Source organism: Trachypithecus francoisi, unplaced genomic scaffold (assembly GCF_009764315.1).
Source record: "Trachypithecus francoisi isolate TF-2019V2 unplaced genomic scaffold, Tfra_2.0 Lachesis_group20, whole genome shotgun sequence".
NCBI lineage: Eukaryota > Metazoa > Chordata > Mammalia > Primates > Cercopithecidae > Trachypithecus > Trachypithecus francoisi.
Window position 1 is genome coordinate 30292445 of NW_022681466.1, and position 26476 is coordinate 30318920.

Below are 26476 nucleotides of genomic sequence, written 5' to 3' on the forward strand. Positions count from 1 at the left end.
GCCTCGACTTCCCAAAGTGCTGGGATTACAGGTGTCAGCCACCACACCGTTACAGAGCTGTAATTGATTTGTTTTGATTTAGGAAAACAAACAAAAAACAGTGGAGATAGAGGAAGGAAATAAATGTGGCCAACAAGGCCATTCTAATTTATAGCTAGCACCAGTTTGAATGAGTTATATATGTTAGCTCCTTTAATCTTTACAAAGTTTCTGTAAGAGAAATGCTATTATTATTATTAATTATTATTATTATTTGAGATGGAGTCTCATTCTGTCCTCCAGGCTGGAGTGCAGTGGTGCCATCTCGGCTCACTGCAACCTCCGCCTTCCGGGTTCAAGCGATACTCTCACCTCAGCCTCCCAAGTACATGGGATTACAGGTGTGTGCCACCACATCCAGCTAATTTTTTTTTTTTTTTTTTTGTATTTTCAGTAGAGATGGTGTTTCACGATGTTGGCCAGGCTGGTCTTGAACTCCTGAGCTCAGGTGATCCACCCGTTTCGGCCTCCCAAAGTGCTGGGATTACAGGTGTGAGCCACTGCGCTCGGCCGAGAAATACTATTATTATCCGTATTTTACAGATGAGGGAAATGAAGCCTAGAGGTACTATGTATGCAGTTTGTCCACAGTAACACAGGGCAGGCAGCTGCAGTCTGCCTCCCTGCCAGCAGAGGGCATTAAGAGACCACGACCATGTGTAAGTCTAAGATTTATGGTCCAATTTTCCTTCCCATCAGGAGCAGGAAATGGACAATAATGGCTTTTGGATGATCATGGAGTTTTCTCATTTTCCACTTCTTTATATCACCAGTGACATTCTTTGGGCAACAACTGAAAAAATAAGCTAATTTTTTCCCACATGACCACACACAGTTTGCCTCTGGCTCATTTCTCTCCCCTCCCCACGCTCTCAGTCTCCTTCCCCACTTCCAGGAACTGTTTTCCCCTATAATAATGCATTTGCTGGAATTATCTGCGGGGAATTTCCAAGTCCCAGGATACCACCAAGCCTCAGGGCTCAATGGTGACTCTACTCCCCTCAGCTGTTGGCCCTCAGCACTCTTAAGATCATTTTATTATTGCAAGCCTGAAAAATGAAATCACTTCAGAAGAAGATACCCTCCCAGTTCTGCAATGCACTCAGAAAGTATCTTTTGGATGATCTTTTGTTTGGCAGATTTGTAGTTTAAAATGATGGTGGGGGTGTCTTGTAGGAACAGAATGTGATTCTGCTCTATGTCCTCATGTTATTGACCATCTTCAAAAAGGATTTTTACTGCTAGAATGTGAGCAAAAGAGAAAGGAAAAGTTATTTGGACAATTATCTCTGGCTGCTACAGAACATTCAGAGATGAAAGCTGCCCACAGCCAGAAACAATATTTCTCTCCTGGTGGGGATTCTCTGGTTTCTTCGGAGTCCTTAACTTCTGAGAATATGGTTTAAGTAGCAAAAATTTTTTTTTGAGACGGAGTCTTGCTCTGCCGCCCAGGCTGGAGTGCAGTGGCCGGCTCTCAGCTCACTGCAAGCTCCGCCTCCCGGGTTCACGCCATTCTCCTGCCTCAGCCTCCCGAGTAGCTGGGACTACAGGCGCCCGCCTCGTCGCCCGGCTAGTTTTTTGTATTTTTCAGTAGAGACGGGGTTTCACCGTATTAGCCAGGATGGTCTCGATCTCCTGACCTCGTGATCCGCCCGTCTCGGCCTCCCAAAGTGCTGGGATTACAGGCTTGAGCCACCGCGCCCGGCCAAGTAGCAAAAATTTTAAATTTAGCCAAGATTTAGTGAGCTGTAGCTTCTAGAAGTCAGGGTACATCAGAGAAAGGAGGAACTAAGAACATTTAGTGCAATCCACTGATTTTATGATCAGGTCGCTAGGCCTGTGGGATCCAGTTTTACTCAGTCTATGGCTCTTTCCCTCACCTCTGCTCTTCTTGTCAACTAAAGTGACCTGTCAGGGAAACTGTTTTCTTTATAGGTTTGCATGAGGGTGACACTATAGGCAATTTGAAGTATCTTTTTCCTTCTTGGAGAGAAACACTGCATGTGCACGCTTACCGAGAGAGGGCACCCTCTGAGCAGGAATTGTCTCTTGTAGTCCATTTTACAGTCAGAAAAAATAGGCTGCCACTCAACAGGTCAGAGGAGAAGGGAACTATCAACTTAAGTTTGAACACCTTGTATCTGTCCTCAGAAAGCATTAAACTTAGCAGGGGTGGCAGAAACCAGGGTCTGCCTACTTAGCCCCAGAAGAGTAACAGCTACCCTTTTCTGCACCTGTGTGCAGCTTCATGTGCGTGTTCATGCTGGCCTTTTCCTGAAATGCCTTTCCCTTTCTTCCTCCTCTGGAAAACTGCTAGTCACTGGCCAGAGTCTTAGGTTGCACCCATCACTTTTCAGCCTTCTCTCTATATTCCAGAACTTTTCACATGCCAGGATTAGAGCACATCTTACCCATTATTTTAGTGTGTCTTACTGTTTGCACTATGAAGTCCTTAAAAATCTAGATTGTGTTATCTCATTGTTCTCCGACTGCCTAGCCTCATGTGAGGCACAATAATAAATGCCTGACAGGTGCTCGTTGCCTATGTGAACACATAAATCAATACCATAGCTCACGATTATTTACTAACCAGGATAACATCACAGGTGGGTGGGATTAGTCAAGGAAGTTCTTTTTTTTTCAATTTATATAATATATATTTTTAAAGATAGGAACTTGCTCTGTCACCCTGGCCTGAGTGCAGTGGTGCGATTATAGCTCACTACAGCTTCAAGCTCCTGGTCTCCAGTGATCCTCCAGCCTCAAATTCCCAAGTTGCTTGGATTATAGGCGCACACCACCAAGCACAGTTATTCACGGAAGTCTTTTTTTTTTCTTTTTTTGGAGATGGAGTCTCGCTTTTGTCGTCCAAGCTGGAGTGCAGTGGCATGATCTTGGCTCACTGCAGTCTGCCTCCCGGGTTCAAGCAATTCTGCCTCAGGCTCCTGAGTAGCTGGGATTACAGATGCCCACTACCACATCCGGCTAATTTTTGTATTTTTAGTAGAGTTGGAGGTCTCACCATGTTGCCTGGGCTGGTCTCAAACTCCTAACCTCACATGATCTGACCGTCTCGGCCTCCCAAAGTGCTGGAATTGCAGGCGTGAGCCACTGCACCAGCCTCAGGGAAGTCTTAAACCTATAACGTAATTGTTTTTACTCTTTCTGCTAAGATGGAAGAAAATGCAATTTGCATATAAAGAAAAGTAGCTAAAAAGCTTTGGATGAAAAACCAGGAAATCTGGGTAGAATTGAAGCTCTGCCACAAACTGCCCGTGTGATGTTGGGTAAGTCACTTAACCTCTTTGGGTTTTAGTGAACTCATATTTTCAGGGGATTCCTTCAGATGTTTGTTCTGGGTCTGTCTAGCACTAACTATTTAAACTTGTGTGAAGAAGAACTTTTTTTTTTTTTTTTGAGACGGAGTCTCGCTCTGTCGCCCAGGCTGGAGTGCAGTGGCCAGATCTCAGCTCACTGCAAGCTCCGCCTTCCGGGTTTACGCCATTCTCCTGCCTCAGCCTCCCGAGTAGCTGGGACTACAGGCGCCCGCCACCTCGCTCGGCTAGTTTTTTGTATTTTTTTAGTAGAGACGGGGTTTCACCGTGTTAGCCAGGATGGTCTCGATCTCCTGACCTTGTGATCCGCCCGTCTCGGCCTCCCAAAGTGCTGGGATTACAGGCTTGAGCCACCGCGCCCGGCCAGAACTTCTAGATGTTGACATTTATTCTGAAGATAAAATGGAGGTGACAGAACTATCCTTCTCAGGTTTCCTCTTACTGCAGTTTACAAGAGATATTCATACAGAGACAATACAAAGCAGAATATGGTTTAAAAAATGCTAGTTTGTTTTACAAATAAGCAGCCGGATTTTGCCCAACAACTCATAATTAATTTACCATGAAAAATATTTCATACTGTATATCCAGGCTGGGAGCATTGGCTCATGCCTGTAATCCCAACACTTTGGGAAGTTGAGATGGATGGATCACTTGAGTCTAGGAGTTCAAGAACAGCTTGGGTGACATGGTGAAACCCCTCCTATACAAAAAATACAAAAGTATCCAGATGTGGTGGCACGCGCTTGTAGTCCCATCGACCTGGGAGGCTGAGGAGGGAGGATCACTTGAGCCCAGAGGTCGAGGCTGTGGTGAGCTGTGATGGCACCACTGCACTCCAGCCTGGGTGATGGACCCAGACCCTGTCTGAAAAACAAACAAACAACAAACAAAGAAACAAAACAAACACATTTTATATAATATTGAAACCTAGCTTTTCCTTCTCAATAAGTTAGCCCATGCAAATACAGCTCAGCTGTAGCAGATGAATCTTCGTTGTTCATTTAGGTGAGTATATCCTCAGCCATCTTGCTGATCAACTGAGACTGTTTCCGTCGTCATTCATAGAAGATGCAAAGAGATCCCTTTGGGGATGATGTGTTTAACTAATATTTCATTATCAAACTGAAAGCTGAGTTCTCCTCCAAAGCCCTAGTGAGGAAAGAGAAATAAAAGAGAAAGTTTGATCTAAAAACAACAAAGCTTCATAAATCCCCAGAAGGATCTCTAAACTCCATGGGGATTTGGCAAAAGGGCATTTGGAATGGATTGTACGTAGCCAGGATAGGAACCCAATTTGGCTTCCAGAGATTGACTGAGGTGCTAAAAGGTCAGGCAGTAGGAGAGAGGAGGATTACAAATCAATCCAGTCCAGGGATGTGAAAATAGTTGGTGCTGCTCTAGGAACTCAGAACGATGTGGACTTCACCCTCCTCTCTGCCATTTACACACTACACCCTACGGTCCTCCTTTGGCAATTGAAATATTAGTGGAGACAGAAGGTTTCCCTTTTAGCAACTAGGATGGGAATCTAAGAGATTGTAGAGTTAATTAATACAGACTGCCCCAGAGGCAGTTAAAAATGCAGGAAAGGCTGGGCACGGCGGCTCACACTTGTAATCCCAGAACTTGGGGAGTCCAAGGCAGGTGGATCACGAGGTGAGGAGTTTGAGACCAGTCTGGCCAGCACAGTGAAACCCTGTCTCTACTAAAAATACAAAAATGAACTAGGTGTGGTGGCGGGCACTTGTAATCCCAGCTACTCAGGAGGCTGAGGCAGGAGAATCACTTGAACCCAGGAGGCGGAGGTTGCAGTGAGCTGAGATCGCGCCACTGCACTCCAGCCTGGGTGACAGAGCTAGACTCCGCCTCAAAAAATAAATAAATAAATAAAAATGCAGGAAAGCAGAAGGAATTGCTTGGATGTAGAAATTCTCATTTGGGAGTTGTCTGGGGGGAAGGAGGAAGAAATAAGTGACAGGTTGTTTTTGACCCTCTTCCCTAAGGCAAGTTCAACCATTAGATTCAGGCAGCCAGGCACAGGGAAATAAATAAAATTTCCTATTTGAATCTACCTAATAATAATGATTTAATTTCCCTTCTCCTCCCCATAGTCATGACAAAAGTTGTAGATTTTGTGGACTTTCAGATTCCACTTCTCCTTCCAAGCCATCCTTCTGAAGCAAGATATGTCTTTAATCACTCCTATCATTATCAACTTTTAGTGGCTCTCCATGGTTATTAAAGGCCAAACATCTCAGGCATGCAAACATCTCCATAACCCCAATGCTGCCTGCCTTTCCTTTTTCTTCCACTGACCTCCCCACATGCCCAAGCTTCCCTCAATAATGTGGCTGTTACTTGTAAGTTCATGCCCTTGCCCTCCTGTTGGCTTGGTGAACCCTCATGGATTCTTCAAAACTTGCTCCAGTTGTCACCTTCTTTTGAAGTTTTTGTATCTTCCCATGCCAGAGGCTTTTATAACCTCCTTATATTGTCTTAGCCTGGTGTATACTCCAGCTTCCAGTTTTGTTTTCATTTCTCTTTCCTAACTACACTGTGATCATTTATTATTCCTACTGTGGCCCTACTCCCTAGTAGTGTCAGTCATAGGACTCATGAACAATAAATATTTGTGGAATCAATGAAGCTCTTGGTATCTAACCTTTGGCCTTGATAAAGTGAGCATGTTTTTATGTATTGGCTGATGTACTGAAAGAAATAAATATCAAAGAGAACAGTCTTAAATTGTGTTTTTCCTTTGAAATCCAACTCTCTTTTACTTTGTGTGGGCTACTTTTATTGTGACTAAACATTAGTACACAGTCACTGTTTTACATAAACATGGAGCTGCAGTAGACATAATTGTTTAAGAAGTGGAATGTAACCATAATAAGTGAGGAGGACACAATAGTACGGAATAGACCCCAAGTAGGAGTTAAACAAACTGAACAATGGTAAGATAAAGTGAAAGATAAGGAGATAACATTCACAGGGATATTTGCCATCATGTGGAAGAGGTATTTCTCCATTGTGTAGGAATACATATGTCACCCAAGTGTCAGTTGTGTGGGTGACCCCAAGTACCCTCACTTTCTAGTCTGAGCCTGAATTTTAAAATTGAAATAAGATATTGCTATTGAAAAGTCTCACCTGTGTAATTTTGTAGAGTTTGCATGTCTTTATGCTCCATTATGCTTCCTAAATATTGCTCCTCATTTCTCTGTTAACTTTCTTTTTCTCTTTTACAGAAGCTTTGCAGTAATGGAGGGATGATGGCATAGCATCATGTAGACAGCAACTTGAAACTGAACATTAGATACTTTTGTGCTGAAAGTCATCAGCCATTCTTCACCACAGGGAATATCTTGCTTGTTTGGTGGAGGGCTGACCTTCCTTCTTGTAGCTCATACCTTCTCCTTATCTCCATTCTCTTCCTATTGTCTTGCCTGGGTTGTTCACTGAGATTCAAAATTCTTCTCACTAAATTGTGCAGTGCTTAACTTCTCTCTTAATTTTCCATGTCCTTCCAGACTGTGCCCTGGAAAGGGTCACATAGGTGAGGTCCAACACAATGAATGTTACTTTTTCAGCGAACAGCATCTCCATGGATCTGATGCTACTCTGCAAATGTGCAGACGAGACCACGGTTTGCTCTTGTTTCATGTAGCAGTTTTCTTCTTTGGGACACCCATAGAAACAACTGCTTTCTAGATCTAGAATTTTCTGAAGCCAAAACCATGAAACTCCAGAATGTCTGACCTGAAAGCAACATTAGAACTCAAACAAATAGAATATATATGATTTTTGTTTTCTTTTTCTTTTGTGTATATATTTTCAGCAGTTGACCCTCATGGTACGAAATCCAGAAGTGTAAAGGCAACATGGTATGCTATTCTCGTAGCATAAAAATTGGCCATGATTCGAAAATGAGTCAGATGCTATCGTCAGGCTTTCTTCAGACCCATTCTTCCTTATTCACTCATGCTTTATGTCACCCAAGTTTAGTGATTTACTTTTAGTGGAATATAACTTAAATGTCTTAAAATACTATCATTACATATATTTAGCTTTGAGGACAGTTATAAATTTAACAAGCTACATGAAATATATAGTTGGCAATGGTCAAAGTAAATATACCAATGAGACGCTCATAACTGGTTATAGCTTGTTTAAAAAAATCCTCAGGAATAATAAAAAAGTAAAAAACTAATATAGCTGTCATTAATTGAGTGCTCCTATGTGCTAGATACTCTCCCAAGCACTTGCTATGTAATAACTACCCCACGACAACCCTATGAGGTAGGTACAAGTAGCATTTCCCTTATACAGTTGAGGAAATGGGGGCATAAAATGTTTAACAACATGTTCAGAAAAAGAAGGACTTAGCGCATGGTCTACTGAGCTACTTTTGATCTTTGGATCTCATGCTGAATTTTCTCTCTTTCAAATGAGATGAAGAAGCTAAAATTCACAGAAGTGAAGATAGTTGCAAAGACTTGGATTCACATCAGCAGACACCCATTTTGGTGCTCTTTGCATTGTAGCACCTGATCCCCTTATTTTCTCTAAGGGGTTTGGAGTTTCAGTTTTTGCTGAAGATGGTGTGTATTTTGCAGCTATCTGGGAGTAATTAACAAATGGCAGCCATAATACTCCAGTAGCTATTTGATTTGTCTTTTGCTAGGAATGCTTTGCCATTGTTTCCAGAGAATAATTAATTATTATGTATTAACCTGTGCCTGATTCAGGAATGCAGTTGTACATTACAATAAAAAGTCCCACTGCTGTGACCCTCCATTTAACCTCATAAATTCAGTGCATCATTCTCATTATAAAATAAAACTTAAGCTTTATAGACTAGAGACTGATGTAGAAAATAAGATAAAATTTCCTCAATATGAATCATGTTTTAGTTATCTGAAGTCTCTGGTGCCAAGCCACTTTTCTGTATAGTTAAGCTGCAAGTTAATGCAAAAAAAATCAATTAAAAAGATATCCCCATTATAGTTTTCAATTCAGTTACAAAAAAAATCTATTTAGCAGGAATTTTTTGTTGATAATAATAGAAATCCATTTTAATTAGTCTAAGCAGGAAAGGAGAATTTAAGATAATGAAAGAAGATATGAATATATTCTGGAAGCCAGCAGAGAGATGGAGCTGTGACTCAAAAGGGACTAGAGATGGAGAGCCATGAAGAGCCCAGAAAACAGGCTTGCTTTATTTTGTCCTCCATTTCTCTCTTCAAATGTCTTTGCAAATCTATCTCTATTACTCATCTACTCCTAAGACAATGGCTGAGCCCCAGTTTTCAAGTTAATATAGTGTCTGTATAAGCGAACTCTCACTGAGATTTTGCTTTCAGTCACAATTGTAAATTCCTAAGAAGGGGCTCTGATTGGCTTAATTTGGTTCTGGTGCTCAGCCATTGTCCAGTTAGCTGAGTTCTAGGCAATGATGTTATGTGACTAAAACATGGCTTCTAGGGTCCCATTCCTGTCACCCGTGGGCTAGAATGGAGAGCTGTTTTTAGAGGAGAAGGAATTATGAGCTGGGCAGACACCACAGAGTTCTCTGCTATTACCATGTGTATTAGTCCATTTTCATACTGCTGTGAGGAAATACCCAAGACTGTGTAATTTATAAAAAAGAAGATATTTAATGGACTCACAGTTCAACATGGCTGGGGAGGTTTCACAATCATGGCAGAAGGCAAAGGAGGAGCAAAGGCCTCCCCAGTAGCTGGGACTAGAGGCGTCTTACAGGGCAGCAGGCAAGAGAGCTTGTACAGGGGAACTCCTCTTTATGAAACCATCAGATATCCTAAGACTTATTCACTATCACGAGAACAACACAGGAAAATCCACCCCCATGATTCAATTACCTCATACAAGGTCCCTCCCACAATACATGGGGATTATGGGAGCTATAATTCAAGATGAGATTTGGGTGGGAACACAGCTAAACCATATGACCACATAACTAGGTCTCAGTGTAAACCAGCCCTTAGAAATTCAAGGACTATGTCAAATTCAAGGATATTATCTCTTTTATCTAACTAGGCATATTTGTAGACTAGCTGGTTTGAGTATGTAATTAAGACAACATATTTTTAAATCAGCCTGAATAAACCAAAATGTTAATTGGAATCTACAGTAAACCAAAAAATATAATGAATCCCAAAGCTAAGTGGAAGTGTTTTTGATTATTCTTTATACCACACCATTAATTTCTGGGAATAATTGGGATGCATCCAAGCTGTTAGTCTTGCTGACGATGTTTAAGAGTTAAATTAGATGACCACATTTCCTGCTGTAATTGTTGATCAGATCCTTGGAAACAGTAGGGTTTTCACATGCTTCCATAAAATTATAGAAATCAATTTAGGGGATGCACAAAAAGAGAAAGAGGAATTTCTTGTTATGTTCTTAATGTACATTTTGTATTCTCCTATGACCTGAAAGAAACTTGATGGATCATCTGGTCTGATCCCCTCATTTTACAGATGGAAAATGAAGCAGAGAGAGGAGAAGTGACTAGCCTTGTTGTCAAATGACAATGAGTTGCAGTTTCAGGACCAAAATCCTAGATTCCAGTATTTTATTCTGTCCTACTATAAAAACTAGGATTCACAAAACACAGGATTGTACTGCTAGGTAGTTATATTTTCACTAGTTTTATTGTTGTTGTTGTTGTTTGAGACAGAGTCTCACTCTGTCACGCAGGCTGGAGTGGAGCAGCACCATCTCAGCTCACTGCAACCTCTGCCTCCTGGGTTCAAGTGATTCTCTGCCTCAGCCTCCCAAGTAGCTGGGACTACAGGCATGCACCACCATGCCTGGCTAATTTTTGTATTTTTTGTAGAAAGGCAGTTTTGCCATGTTGGCCAGGCTGGTTTCAAATTCCTGGCCTCAAGTGATCCATCTTCCTTGGCCTCCCAAAGTACTGGGATGAGTCACTGTGACCGTGAGCCACTGCACCCAGCCTATTTTCACTAGTTTTTAAGTTGCTTTTTTTTTTTTTTTCTAACATCTGGACTTTACTTATTCAGTATAATACTTTTTTCAGCCCCTGAGTATAAATTCTTTGTATAATTTTCTGGCCAATTCAACTTACCTGTAGCCATATTCAGCAGCGTAGATGAGTAAGTAATAAAGAAAAAAGTTTTCTAACTATTATTTTGACAGAGGACTGGGTTTAAATTTTCTTAATTATAGAAGAAAAAACAGCAAATAAATAGCATTTTAGTTTGGAGCAAATCTGTTCTTCACTACAAATTGTTCAGATATCTGTAAGGACAAATTTCCATATTATAATTTTGTGTGTTGCAACTATAAAAATACATCATCCGAAATGCCTTTTATCCTTGTTTTCCCTACTCCATGAAGAAAGACTTAAAGAAGAACTGGGCTTTAGATTAGAAGTTAAAAACTGGCTCATAGATTTATATGTGCACAGTACTCTTTCAATCTTTCTCTTTTCATTGTTCATAACGAACAGAGGAAATATGACTAAGGAGATTTTACTGATCCAAAGATGCTAAATTCCAATATGCATTCTGAATTCCAAATAATTTGGGAAATGAAGCATGATGATAAACAGGAAAATGAAAAAAAAAGTAAGTGTCATGTGCCAACCTTCCTTGGCCAAATGGTCTGGGGTTGGAGTTCTAAATTCCTGGATTGTAATTTATCTGATTTTTAAATATATATAACATTAATTTGCTTTTTCAATTCTACAGAATAAATTATTTGATTCTCAAATGAATATTTTTAATTTTAAGAACAAGTTTCTAAACAATTTAAAAGAGCTTTTATTATAATGTTAAGTAAGATCTTTGGTGATTATAATTTAAAAAATAATTAAAATTATTATCAAAGAACAACAGAATCATATTGTAAAAAAAAAAAAAACTAGAACTACAGGGGTCCTGCTCCCTAACATTGAGTCACGTTCCTTAGAAACATAAACTTTCAACTCTTAGCTGACTCTTCTGAATTTTACCCCCATATTTCTAAATGCGCTAAAAAAGTATTAATTTTTTTCAATTGTAGACATTATTTTATTGATTGACTTTCTGTACACAGTTTCCCAACTCCCTGAGCTACAGCTGTGACAGTATTTGCATAGTCATAATATTGTGAATGATGAATCTTTGCTTATCCAAAAATTATAATATCAGGAAGATGGGGTTAGCAGAAGTATGTGTATGTGTGTAAGTAAGGGACTTTAGTATATGTGGATCTAAATTTTTGTTTCATTTTGTTTTTTTGAGCCAGGGTCTTACTCTCATTCAGGCTGGAGTGCAGTGGTGCAATCGTAGCTCACTGCAGCAGGCTCAAGTGATCTTTCTGCCTCAGCCTCCCAAATAACTGGGACTACAGGCATACACCACCATGCTCAGCTAGTATACATGGACCTAAATTCTTTTTTTCCATCATCAATGGATGAAATAATATCTAAAATAAGAAAATAATGATTGCACATTTAAAAGAAAGAAAAGGAATGGAATTACTGGGCAGATTCTGCTCCTTTATGAATATATATTTTTTAATTAAAATGTATATTTTAAATCAAATACACAATTACATGTTTCTCTTTTGAACAACCTTTTGTTTTTCCCAGCATTAATCATTGCCTAAATTTTTGATTAACTCTTTTCCCCATATTTCTGTCACTAATTCATTCTATATTCCACTAGTTGAATATCTTTTTTCAGCACAATCAAACATTTCAGATAATCCATCGGTTCTTTTTTTTTTTTTTAATGGAATCAGCCCTGTTGGAACTTTCTATTCTCTTGTGCCAGTCTTGACAATCTGATGACCAGCGAACATCCTGTGACTTCCCTAACTTCATACTGGAATTTCTTCCCCTTCCTGTATGAGATCTCTATTTCCTGGATCTTCTGTCTTGGGCTACTTTCTCATTTTGTAGAGTATATTTTCCAGGCACTTGTTAAGAGGGGGTGCTTGACCATTAAATTTCTTGAGACAGTATTTCACATATCTGAAAACATTTTTATTCTACCCTCTTATGTGATTAATAGCATGTGTGTACATGCATATGTGCTTGTGTAGAGAATTCTATGTGGAAACTGATTATTTCTCTGAATCTTGAAGATATTACTTCTTTGTCTTTAAGCTTCAAGGGTTCCTGTAAAGAAGGCTAATATTAATATTATTCACAATATTTTATATATACTATTTTTCCCCTGAATTTGAATTTTCACAATGATGTGTGTTAATGTGGGTTTTTAAAAAATTCATTGTGCTGGACACTGAGTGCAATATTTTAATCTGTAGATTTCTCTCTCTTTTCTATTTCAATAGGGTTTTGGGGAACAAGTTGTGTTTGGTTGCGTGAATAGTGGTGATTTCTGAGATTTTGGTGCACCCATCACCCAAGCAGTGTACACTGTACTCAATGTATAGTCTTTTATCCCTCACCCCTTCTTCCACTCTTTCTCCTCAAATCCCCAAAGTCTATTGCATTATTCCTATATCTTTGCATCCTCTTAGCTTAGCTCCCACTTCTGAGTGAGAACATACAATGTTTGGTTTTCCATGCCTGAGATATTTCACTTAGAATCAATGGTTTCCAATTCCATCCAGGTTACTGCAAATGCCATTATTTTGTTCCTTTCTGTGGCTGAGTAGTATTCTATGGTATGTGTATATATCACATTTTCTTTATCCACTCATTGATTGATGAGCATTTGGGCAGGTTCCACATAATCGATAGATCTCTATCTTTCAGTGCCAGGGCATTTTTTCTTGAGTTATTTCTAAAACTGCTCTCCTCCAAGAAAACCCGTATCTCTATGGGTGGGCTAGGGCTTGTTGACTTCATTTTAGAGAGACTAGGAATGGACCTAGCTAATTTTTGGGGGGAATTCTCAAAACTCCTGAGCCTCTCAGTTTCCACATAGAGGAACTCTCCAATTTCCTGACTAGGTGTTATAAGCCTGGCTACCAATGTTGAGAAACCAAGTGGAAGAAGAGAGCTGATTGGTTATTCTCCAAACGACAAACTTCCTATGTGTTTGTTTGTTTGTTTGTTTTTGCTAGACTGAAGAAGGGATAGGTAACCAGTTTGCTGAATGGTGGAGGAAGTTGGGGAGTATAACTCCTTCTTATATAATCCTGAAATCCCACCTTTCATCTTGATGTTTTGAGACAGCTAGTGACATAATATTCTGAGCCTCTCTGAGGTTCTATGAAATGAGTTGCTTGGATCTTCTTGGCTTTCTCTTCTATAACCTAGATTTCTATCAAATCTATTAAGCCAATTACTACTTAATCATTCTTTTCAAGTTCCAATATTTTGCTGACATCTTTTACATACTATTATCATCTCTACCATTCTTTTTATTCTTGTGTATTATATAATTTTAATTAATATCTATTTAATTCTTTTATTTCCATCCTTTTTGGAAGATTGATGGAAAGAGAGATAAACAGGTACGTTCTTCCACCATATTTATTTTTTAGGGGAATCAGGACTTGATCCTAATGTGCTGACTACTTGACTCAGTTCTTTTATTTTTGATTTCAATGATTTGTTTTGGCAGGCTAATCTTTAATGTTTCCTCCACATTGTAATATCAAATAGCTATTGAGAGAAATATTGTACCTGGCTGCTTAACTTGCTTTTCTGATTAGAATTCTTTCTAATTTCTCTTCTTTCTTGCAAGTCATAGTAAAAAACAGATGCAAAATTAGTAGAAATAGATAATACATTGAAAGTATAATCCCAGCGCTTTGAGAGGCTGAGGCAGGAGAACCACTTGAACCCAGGAGGCGGAGGTTGTAGTGAGCCGAGACCGCGCCATTGCACTCCAGCCTCGGCAACAGAGCAAGACTCCGTCTCAAAAACAACAACAAAAAACGAGCAACAAAAATACAAGCAATTAAAATAAAAAGATGTGAAGTAAACCTGCACATATGAGAAAGCACATAATCTTACCAAATATAAAATATTGCACTGAGGTTCAAAATGCTGATTATAAAAGATAGGATGAAGACTCCTATCATGGTTAGCTGTTCACATGAAAACAAGCCGAGAGTTTAAAGGATATATGTGACACACATTTTGCCAATGTTATTAAGAAAACAAATGTGTTTATAGGTTGCAATGTATAAGTATATAATTTAAGTTTTAAAAGATCAGACCACACCTAGAATTTTGTGCTCATTCTGACTATAGTACTCTATTTTTAAAAGGGAGATTTTCAGCAGAAGTATATCCAAACAAAAGCGTTTAGGGTGGTGACAATTTCTGGAAGCAGGTCCCACGGGGAATGGTTAATTTTACCATAGACAGCCTAGAGAAGGGATAATATGATCTAAAATATTTGAAGGGCTATCAAGTGGGAGAGGGAGCAGATTAATTTAGTCTCATTCCAAAGGTCAAAAATAAGATGAATTTAATGATTCATATCTAATAGGAGCTCTCCTGTTAGATACGAATTCTTAGGAAGACAGACTCTTGAAAATATTCCTCTTTGAGGTGAGATTTTGAACCAAACACTTGAATCATCTTTCAACATCCTTTTAATGAATAACTTGTTGGAAAAGTGCCTTTGAAAACATTTATGGCTTCCTGTGACTTGGCTTAATTTAGAAAACATGTGGTTACTTTGTCTTCAACAGATTCCTTATGGTCACCTTGAATTCATGAATGATGTGATTGATTTTTGGTCTACAGCTTTCAATAGTGAGTCCCTCAGTGAAGACCTTCCCTATCACATTTTTTATTCTCAGCCCTTTTCTCTTGTCTACTTTTCCTTTTTGTTATTCTATTTAATTTTTATTTTTAATTTATTTTAAATTTTAAATACAATTTTATACATTTAAAAATATTGTTTGTAGTTATTTGCAATTATTATGGATACATAATAATTGTACATATTTATAGGGCTACATGTGATATTTTGATACAAGCATACAATGTGTAATAATCAAGTTGGGGTAATCAGAATATCCATCACCTCAAGCATTTATTATTTGCGTTAGGAACATTTTGATTCTACTATTTTAGTTATTTTGAAATATACAATACATTATTGTTAACTATGATCACCCTATTCTGCTACCAAACACTAGATTATTTATTTGTTTTAAAATCTTTATTAAGCTATAATGGACATGTGATAAACCAAGAATATAAAGTGTACAATTTGACAAATTTAGACATACGTATACACATAAAATTGTCTTTTGTTTTTCTAATTTGATGATCTCTTTTATTGAGGTGCTTACATGAATAACATTTAGTAATTGATGATTAATGATTGTTATCCTTCAGTTTAAACATGCCATCTTGCTGTTTATTTTGTATTTGTATCATCTTTTTTTTAATTCCTATTTTGTGTCTTCTTTTGTGTTATTACAACAGTATATTTCCATTCCTCCTTGCCTTATCTTTTATCTTGTTGCCCAGGCTGGAGTGCAATGATGGGATCTCAGTTCACTGCAACCTCTGCCTCTTGGTTTCAAGTGATTCTCCTGCCTTAGCCTCCTGAGTAGCTGGGATTACAGGCGTGCGCCACCGTGCCCAGCTAATTTTTGTAATTTTTTGGTAGAGACAAGGTTTCACCATGTTGGCCAGGCTAGTCTCAAACTCCTGACCTCAGGTGATCCACCTGCCTCAGCCTCCCAAAGTGCTGGGATTACAGGTGTGAGCCACTGTGCCAGGCCTCTTTTGTAAGTCTGAGAAAATCTTTATTATACATTTTTGTGAATGGTAGAAATTTAAGTTGTGAAGGTTTTCTTCTTTCAGTATTCTAAAGATGTTGTTCCACTGTGTTCTAGCTTGCATTGTTACTGAACAGGAGTCAGCTATTATTATTTATATTACTTTATATATAATATGTCTTTTTCTCTCTGGGGGCTTTTAAGATTTTTTTTTATCACTGCTGGGTGTGGTGGCTCATGCTTGTAATGGCAGCACTTTGGGAGGCCGAGGAGGGCAGATCATGAGGTCAGGAGTTCAAGATCAGCCTGGCCAACACAGTGAAACCCGTCTCTACTAAAATACAAAAATTAGCTGGGCATGGTGGCAGGCACCTGTAATCCCAGCTACCCAGGAGGCTGAACCAGGAGAATTGCTCGAACCAGGGAGGTGGAGGTTGCAGTGAGCCAAGATCACGCCACTGCCCTCCAGCCTGGGTGACAGAACTAGACTCTGTCTCAAAAAAAAAAAAAAAGAAAAATTTCTGTCACTGGTTTTAAGTCTCATGTTTATGATGTTTTATGGTTTACTTTTCTTTATATTTCTTGTGCTTTGGATTCATTGAACTTCTTAAATCTGTGGGTTGATAGTGTTCATTACATTTGGGAAAAAATTGCACTTTTTTCCTTCAGATTTTTGTTTTCCTATTTATTCCTCTCTCTCTTCTCCTTCAGAGATTCCAATTACATTTGATTAGGCCTCTTGAAGTTGTCCCACAACTTGCTAATGCTCTGTTTATTTTTTGTCTGCCGCGCATGCACACGTGTGTGTGTGTGTGTACTTCATGTTGGAGAGTTGCTATTGTTGTATCTCACAGCTTACTAGTATTTCCTTTTGCAATGTGTAATCTGTTATTAATTCCATATAGTACATTTTTAATCTCAGAAATTGTCATTTTCGTCTCTAGAAGATTAATTTGGATCTTTTGGAAAATATTTTTTATATATCTACAAAACATGATTAGTCTTATACCTACCATCTTGAACATATGGAATATCATTAATAATTGTTATTCTAATACCTTTTTATGCTAATTTTATTATCTTTGTATTTTCTGAGTCTGTTTCTATTGATTAATTTTTTTCTTTTTTTAAATTACACTTAAAGTTCTGGGATACATGTGCAGAATGTGCAGTTTTGTTACATAGGTATACATGTGCCACGGTGGTTTGCTGCATCTATCAGTCCATCACCTACATTAGGTATTTCTCCTAATGCTATCCCTCCCCAGCCCCCTACCCACTGACAGGCCCAGGTGTGTGATGTTCCGTTCCCTGTGTCCATGTGTTCTCATTGTTCAACTCCCACTTATGAGTGAGAACATGTGGTGTTTGGTTTTCCGTTCTTGTGACAGTTTGCTGAGAATGATGTTTAATTTTTGTCCTTAGCATAGGCTATTTTTTTCTTGCTTCTTTGGATGCCTGGTAATTTTTGATTGGATCCCAGACATTGTGTAATTGTTTGGTGCTGGTTATCTTTATATTCTATATCTTATATCTTATATTTTTAGATTATAATAAATATTTTTACCTGGTTTTGGAACACAGTTACATTATTAGCAAGTAGTTTGGTCTTTTTGAGGTTTGCTTTTAAGCATTTTAAGGTAGGACTAGAGTGGCCTTTGGTCCTGAGCTAAATTTTCCCTTTACTGAGGCAATACGTTTCTGAATGCTCCACCTAATGGACTATGAATTACAAGGTGTTCTACTCTGCCTGGTGAGAACACAGACTATTCTTGGAGTTGTAAGCCCTGGCAGTGGCTACTTGTGCTCTTTTCTGGATGTTCCTTCCATAGTCTCATACAGTTTTCTCATATGCATGCACTGGTCAATACTCAGCTGAACATTTGAGGGGGACCTTTTGAATATTTCTGGAGTTCAATCTTTTTCTCTGTGTGTATAATTTCTCTCCAGGGACCTGTCTTGCAAATTCTAGCCACCTTTGCCTTCTTAGACACCCGGTTCTCTCTCCTCACTTCAGGGTGACGGCTGGGCTCTGTGTGGGTTCTACACCCCTGCAGTGTTGCCTGTCTGTCCAGGCAGTAAACTAGGGCAACAGTGATTATCTTGTTTGTTTCTCTGAGTTTCAAGTATCTCTGTCCTATAGTGCCTGATGTCTGCTGCTTGAAAACCACTGTTACATGTTTATTGTTTTGGTTGTTTAGTCAAAGCGTAAATCCAATCACTTGTTACCCCATCTTGGTTATATGTAAAACTCTTGTTGTTCTATTTTTGTGATAAAACTCAAATTTCAGGCCACGCATGGTGGCCTGGGCTCACACCTGTAATCCCAGCACTTTGGGAGGCCCAGATGGGCAGATGACTTTGAGGCCAGGAGTTTGAGACCAGACGGGCCAACACAGCAAAACCCCATCTCTACTAAAAACACAAAAATTAGCTGGGCATGGTGATGTGTGCTTCTAAGCCCAGCTACTTGAGAAGCTGAGTTATACAATGTATTATAATATATTGGGTTTAGGATTGTATACTCACCATCAATGTTTAGCAGTGTCTCCAGCCTCTGTCCTTTAGATGCCAGTGACATACTCCCAGTTGTCACGATAAAAAATATCTTTAGTCATTGGCAAATGTCCTCTAGGGGACAAAATCACACCCTGTTGAGAATGTCCGGGTTACATCAAGAGAACGAGTATAGAGAAAGGAGTACTGCCACTGGGGTTTGAGAAGTGCCAACATTTAAAGATTGGGTAGAAGAGGAGTAAAGGAGACAGGCAAGGAGTAGGCAATGGTATACAATGAAAACCAAGACTGAAGAGTGTCACAGAAGTCAATATAGGAGGGAGTTCCAAAATGGTAGGAGTGATTGACTATGTGCAGTGCTACTATGGAATCAACTGAAATGAGGGCAGAAATGTGCTCATAGGATTTGGTAACATGGAGATTACAGGTGACCTAGACAAGAGTAATTGCTGTGTGGTACTGGAGGTGAAACTCAGATTGTAGTGAGTAAAGAGTAAGTGGAAAATGAGTAAGTGGACATAACGTTTGTAGAAAACTCTTAAATGAAAAAGTACAGAGAAATGGAGCAGCATCTGTAGGGTTATGAGAGTTCAAAAGGGGTGTGCTATTGTTTTTAATGAGAGATGCTAGAAGGTGTTTGTATGAGCTTAAGGAAAGAATCCAGTATACAAGAGTGCCATGATTCAAACATGCAAAGTGCTTGGAACTACATTTAACAAGTAAACTGCATATTAAATATTAACATTACTCCATCAATTAGAGATTAAGTGGGCAATTGTGCTTTTAGACCCTGTAATAGATAGAACGTTTTTGTCTCCCCTCCAGATTCGTATGTTGAAATATTAATTCCCAAGGTTAAGATTTTTTTTTTTCTTTCAGAATTCCTTCAATTTTAATTGTGGGGATAAAAATCTGACACCCACTGAAGATAGAATACAGTTACCGGGAATAATCACAATGCTGTTCTCTTTTATAAAGTGGATATGATAAGCATTATTTATTTAATTAATGTACATCACCAAAAATTGTCGTTATTCCTTGATTGTCTCTTTTTTTACCAGTCTCTTGTTGAAGTGGCCTCATTGTCTAGGGTAATACTTGAGGTTTGTTGTCTCACAGCCACGGAGATCAAGGATGCGGACACACAATGAGTGAGGTTAAGAGCGGAAATTTAATTGGGAAAAGAAAGAGAATAGCTCTCTGCTACAGAGAGGGATCCTGAAAAAATAAGTTTCTGGTCCACAGCAAAATGTAGAGGGTTTTATAGATGAGCTGACAGGGAGGTGGTGTCTGATTTACATAGGGTGCAAAAATCCGGTTAGGACCAGGTGTGCTATTTGCATAGGGCACGAATCTCTGGCCACCCCCACCTCAATCTTTATTATGCAAGTGGGTTCTCTGTCTGAGCTGTGCCATATTGCCCATTTCTTTCTTACTGTACACGTGTTAACAAAAAAGGGAAGATGGAGCTTCCATGGTGCACGTGCCTGTCCCCCACGTAGGCCTTTCCTATTGGTACAGCTGCTGGCATTCCCCTGTGCAAGCTTCCAGTTTGCTTATCTATATTTGCAGCTTGATTTTTCAGGCTGCTCTTTGTTGGAAAAGAAGTGATTTTTTGGGCTGCTTATTGTTTGAAGGGAAGCTCTGCTGAGGACTCGTTTGCCCTCACTATCTGCCTAAATAATTTCTTTCTACCTAAATCTGCCTAAATAATTTCTTTCTGCCTCCTGTATCATCGCTCTTCAAAGAGAGGATACCTGGTCTCCATACTGGCCCATATGATGCTGCCACTGGTCAGATCTCGGACTACACTAGGCAGCTCAGAGACCTCTGCTGTTATCTGCCATATTGCATCTCAGTCTCTCAGAGTTGCAGTGTGGGGGGCCTTGTTCATTGTGTTAAAGTCAATGGTGACACTGAAAGCCACACCAATCTCATCAGTCCTGACATAGCATCTTCCAGTTGACCCAGAGGAATCATCTACTTTGTGAGACAACCTGTGCCTGGTCAGGGCTTCCAGTGATTCCTTGACAAATGGCATGAACTCCTGGTTTTGGCTCAGTGAGAGGGCATAACATTTGAATAGCGTGACTACAGCAGGGAAACTGAGGAATGTTCTCTGTTCATCTCCTTCTCTTACATGGAATATATGTTCATGATCCTGCCCAGGCTGAAGGAGGGTTCAGTTACATTCAGAATAACTTCTTCCACATAGAGTGTTTTCTGGAATCTCATCATGTTTGGCCACATCTTTTGTTAACTGAAATGTTTTCCCTTCAGTTTCAATTGTAAATTCCCCTTTCTCATTCAATAGCATCTCAATTTCTGTAATGTAACATTCATCACAAATGGCGAGATACTCCATTACCAGTTTTGCATCCTTCTTATATACCTTACCAACTGCTCCCTTATTGGGTGTTAGGTAGACTGCTTCATATTCCTTCCTTGTGAATTGAGACTCTGCACTCAAACGAATGTCTTGGTTATTTACATAGTTTGGATACTAACCTATTAATTGTCATACACATTGCAAATATCTTTTTCTGGTCTCTCACTCCTGTGTTAATTTTATGTTTTGCGCTCGCTTTGGCAGCACATATACTAAAATTAGAACGATACAGAGAAGATTAGCATGGCTCCTGTCTGTGCAAGGATGACACGCAAATTCATGAAGTGTTATCTCTATGTTTTATTTTGTCATTCTAACATTTTCTTTTTGTCATTAGTCAAATATATCAAACCTTTTCTTTATTTTAATATTTTTAGGCATATTCTGTTCAAAAACTTTTTCTTTATGTGTTTTGATTTTTTATGACTTCCTCTCCCAATGTCATGAAGATATTTTCCCCTAATTTAGAATCTTTTCTAAATGTTTAGAAAGTTTGCTTTTCAGATTAATGTTTTTAATTTATATAGAATTCATTTTTTTTTTGCATATGGCTTGATACAAGGATGTACCCACTTTTATTAACTTCCAAATGGATAGCCAAGTGTCCCACACCATTGACTGACTAGTCTTTCCTTTTCCCACTGATTAGTGACACTGCCAAATCTCCATATGTGTGTATTTTGGATATTGGTTCATTTGTCTATTGCCATGCCAATATGACAGTGTTTTAACTATTGTGATTTAAAATAAGTCTTGATACTTAGTCAGGCAAATCCTTCTCCTTATTTATCTTCACAATATTCATGTTTCTTCTTGTTCCCTTATTCTTCTATGTGAATTTTAGAACTAGCCTGTTAATGCCATGAAGAAAACCTTTGGAATAATATTTATGTGATATACAATGTTTTAATCCCTTCATTTTAAATCTTTCTGTGTCCTTACTTTCAGGCATGTCCTTTGTAAACAGCATCTATGGGATAGAAAGCAGTACAATCTAATAGTTTGTCTTTTCAGAGGAAAGTTATGTTTATTAACATTTGTTGAGGTATATTTGTGCTGCTTTAAAAAATCATTTTACCTTGTGTTTTCTATTTCTTTGCCTTCTCCCCTTCCCTTTTTTTCTTCCTCCGTTTCTGCCATCTGTATGATTAATCGCATTTTACTTATTTCATTTTTTGCTTCTCTGTAGAAATTTTACATTCTATTTCTATTCTTTTAGTAGTTGCCTTACACTTTAACATATATACATTGCAAAGACATATAAATCAATGTCTTTAATCTCTTTTTAAACAGTAAAAGATTCTTAGCTTCATTCCATCTTTATTTCCAAGTTTTGGTTCCTTAGTTTGAACTGTTTTTCATCACCTCCACCAACATTGGTCAATATTATTTTTTAAATACCAATACTTAACTTTACTCATGTTTGCCAATTTTTTTCTTTTCCTTGCTTCTTTACTTCACCTCTTTACATCTGGGTTTTGGGTTCTTTTAGCTGAACTATATTCTTTAGAAGCAGTTTAAGTGAGGACTTAGAAACTCAGTTTTTTTTTTTTTTCCCCTGAAGATATATTTACTTTGCCCTCATTTTTTTTCATGAGAATTTAGTTGAGTGTAGAAATAGAGATGGCCAAATATTTTTCCTTAGCTCTTTGCAGAAATTGTTCCATTGTTTTCTGGTATCTGTGATAACGAATGGGGAGACTTTTTGATGTAATGGTCATTCTTTTTGAGTAATCTCCTTTCTCTAGGTGATATGGATATTTTCTGTTTGCATTTCATATTTTGTTACTTCCCTATAGTATATGTAGGAGAATTTTGTTGTTCTTTTCAGTGCTAGGAATAATCTTTTAATGTGAGAATTTAAGTCATTCTTAAGTTCTGAAAAAGTTATTATTCGATTTCTATTTCAATATTGCTTTTCCCCTCACATTCTGTGTTCTCCTACAATTTCTTTTAGACTCATTTGGGCCTGTCTCTCTCTCTCTACTTCAGTTCTCTTAGCTCTTTTTTCTCTTTCTTTCTTTCTTTCTTCGATAAGGTCTTGCTCCATCATCCAGGTTGGAGTGTAGTGGCATGATCACAACTCACTGCAGCCTTGGTATCCAGGCTCAAGAGATCCTCCCACCTCAGTCTCCTGAGTAGCTGGGACTATAGGCACGTGTCATCATGCCTGGCTAATTTTTAAAATTTTGTTGTAGAGATGGGATCTTGTTATGTTGCTCAGGCTGCTCTCAACCTCCTGAACTCAAGCAATCCTCCTGCCTTGGCCTCCCAAAGTGATAGGATTACAGGCATGAGCCACCATGCAGGCCTTAACTTTTGTATTTTCCATTTTATTGCCACATATAATGCATTCTAACATCTTTATCAGCTCCATTTTCTAAATCATTAATTATTTCCTCAGCTATGAATAATCTGTTTTTGGCCCAACCATTAAATATGAAGGTTTGTGTGTACTTATTTCAGTGACTATGTGTTCATTATCAATATTTCTATTTGGTTAAAAAAATGTTTTTAATTCTTAAAAAAATTAAAACAATAATTTAAAATGTTTTAATAATGCATTGTGTTTATGCTTCTTCTCTCTTTAAATATAAAAACATTTATTTAACATTTTTATACTGATTTATTTGCCATTTTCTATTGCAAATTCCTACTATTTGTTGCATCTTCTGACTTTCTTTTATGTGGTTTATTAACTCACGTGGTTCAAAATTATTTTCTGTAGTAAACTCATTCTTAGCAAAAGTTGAGTCTCCATGACTTGAGATATACCTTCTTCTTTATAGGATGATTTGAGTTTGCTTCTTCTAAATCTCAGTGGATTTTTTACCAATTCTGGATCTTGTTTTTGTGATAATTTCTTGGCTTCAAGTGTCCCACCAGTTGGAGTGTGTCAATTTAAGGCCAATGATTTCTTATGAGTCTAAACTTTTAGCCATGATACCTGATGGGTAGCTTTCTTACTATGTATCCCGGCCAATAGAGGAGTATTTCGAGTCCAATTTTATGGTCTGATGGCATTTGTCATCACTAGCTTTTAGTAGGGATTCAAGTTCAGCACCTTGTCATGTAGGAACCTGAAGTATAGGAATGCCTCCTGTCCCTACGGTTTTTGCCAGTTTCTGATCCTTGTGATCCAAAGTTCTGATCCAAAGTTCTTAGGCTTTGTCTGCTGTTCCCTACCCTGACTTTGATTTCCTGCTCTATTCCTGGGACCTGAGAGTTTTCTTTTTTTTCTTTTTTCTTTTTTTTTGAGATGGAGTCTCGCTCTGTCACCCAGGCTGGAGTGCAGTGGCTGGATCTCAGCTCACTGCAAGCTCCGCCTCCTGGGTTCACGCCATTCTCCTGCCTCAGCCTCCCGAGTAGCTGGGACTATAGGCACCCGCCACCTCGCCTGGCTAGTTTTTGGTATTTTTTAGTAGAGACGGGATTTCACCATGTTAGCCAGGATGGTCTTGATCTCCTGACCTCGTGATCCACCCGTCCCAGCCTCCCAACGTGCTGGGATTACAGGCTTGAGCCACCGCGCCCATCCGAGAATTTTCTTTTATTATTGTTATTACTGTTATTTTTGAGACAAGGTCTCACTCTGTTGCTCAGGCTGGAGTGCAGTGGTGTGATCATGGCTCACTGCAACCTTGACCTCCCCAGGCTCAGGTGATCCTCCTACCTCTGCCTCACAAGTAGTTGGGACTGCACACACACATACCACCATACCTGACTAATTTTTTAAAAAATATTTTTTGTAAAGATGGGGTCTGACCATGTCGAGCAGGGCTGGTCTCAAACTCATAGGTTCAAGCCATCTGACTGCCTCAGCCTCCCAAAGTGCTAGGATTACAGATGTGAGCCACTGTGCCTGGCTTCTTTTATTATTCATGAGTTTGGTTGCATATTTAATTTTTTCTTTTTGTTGTATTTTCTCCACTGTTTCTATGTTTATCACATGGAGGGACAGTCTTTCCACATTAGCTAAGCTTGCCAGATTATCAGAAGTCACCAGAAGTCGCTCTTTTTTCTTTTTTTCTAGTTTTAGAAGAGATTTTTATTCCCCAGCTAGTTCAGAGAAGAATTCTCAAGTCCCCAGTGGCACAAAAGATGGCAGAAAAATAGCTTAAAACCTTTTCTTCTTTTTTCCCATCCATCTATCGCACCCACCCACATGTTTCCTGACACCCACGGTGGGTCAGACAGCGTGCAGATAAATGAGACGTGGTCCCCAAGAAGGTGCCTCCAGGCTCTCCAGGACAAGGACCACGACAAAACTGCATCCCAGAGTGATCCTGCCCTGGAAAAGGAGCTCGAGGAGGCAGAAGTGTTAGTACGTCTCTCTGGCTGCAGATGTCCCAGGGGCTTCGTTCAACCTGGGCACCGGCAATAGGGGGCGCCCTCCTCAAATCTGGCCAGGGACACGCTGTGATGTGACACTTTTCCCAGACACCCATCTTCCCACCATCTTCAGAGGGCGTGACCCCTCTCTCCCCACTCGGTCCCCTCAGAAACAGACTTTATCTCTCGTTTTTGCTATCTCAGTCCTCATTCCCACCCCCCTGCTCTAAGCTCTCAGGGGCCCACAGATCAGATGGCTTCCCCGGCCAGCACTGTTTCCCCTCTATATGTCCTGTGGCCAGAGCTGCAGGTGAGCGTGCACGGCAGGTGCACAACATGAGCACAGCAGGCATACACGCTGACCCCGTGCCACTCAGCTTTCAGGCGCACTCATGCCGGTGGCTGCTCCTGGCTGACAGCTTCCTGGCGCACTGGGCTGTGGCCTCTGGCTTCGAGCTCATCTCTCCAAGAGCCACCCTGGTCCACACAGGAGGCGGCAGCAAGGCCAATCTGGGGTCTTGGGATAGGGGTGGAGGGAAGGTCGAGCAGTTTGTAGACAGGGGTGATCTCCCCGGAGCTCAGCTTCACAACATCCTGCTTCCAACAGCAGCCAAGTGCAATGTATGGACTCTGTGTGGATCCCGACTTGAACAAATCAATGCTAAGAAGAGTTTAAGATCAATATGAACTAGATATCCATGACATTAAGGAGTTACGGTTCATTTGTGATAAAGGATGTGATATTGGCATGGTGGTTACGGAAAAATAAAAAAAGTTCTCATCAACTGAAATACCTACGGAAGTATTTACAGGTGCCATGACATGATATCTGGAGTTTGGCTTTAAAATGCTCTAGCAAACAAAACTAACACAAAAACCTGATGGGGACTTCGAGTTCATTATACTTTCTATTATTTTGGATATTTAAATTTCCTTTCCAAATCATATTCTTTCCTTTCCACTTTTACAGCCTTCATTATTACCTCACGGTGGGCCTCGCTGGAGATTTTATTGGTGTAGAACAGAACCTCCAGCTCCATGTCCGTCTTAAACACTTGACACTCAACGATCTCTGGGTGAAGAATGGTGTTGTTGACTTTGAACTTGCTGATGCCCTCGAAGGAGGCCTCCCTGCAGACGCTGCTGCTGTCCGTGTTGGCGCCAA

The 26476-nt window shown here is 39.3% G+C and overlaps 1 long non-coding RNA gene, 1 other non-coding gene and 1 pseudogene across 2 annotated transcripts; 1 reads left to right on the forward strand and 2 right to left on the reverse strand.

Moving 5' to 3' along the window:
- Positions 1 to 4268: 4268 nt before the first annotated feature.
- LOC117067261 lies at positions 4269 to 7317 on the reverse strand. Its single transcript, XR_004430675.1, has 2 exons — positions 6528 to 7317; positions 4269 to 4526 (listed from the first exon to the last, which is right to left on the reverse strand). It is a non-coding gene; the product is annotated as an uncharacterized LOC117067261 (long non-coding RNA).
- A 13005-nt stretch (positions 7318 to 20322) lies between these two features.
- LOC117067988 lies at positions 20323 to 25664 on the reverse strand (annotated as a pseudogene).
- Positions 21168 to 21278, forward strand: LOC117068169. Its single transcript, XR_004431018.1, has one exon. It is a non-coding gene; the product is annotated as a U6 spliceosomal RNA (small nuclear RNA).
- Positions 25665 to 26476: the final 812 nt, after the last annotated feature.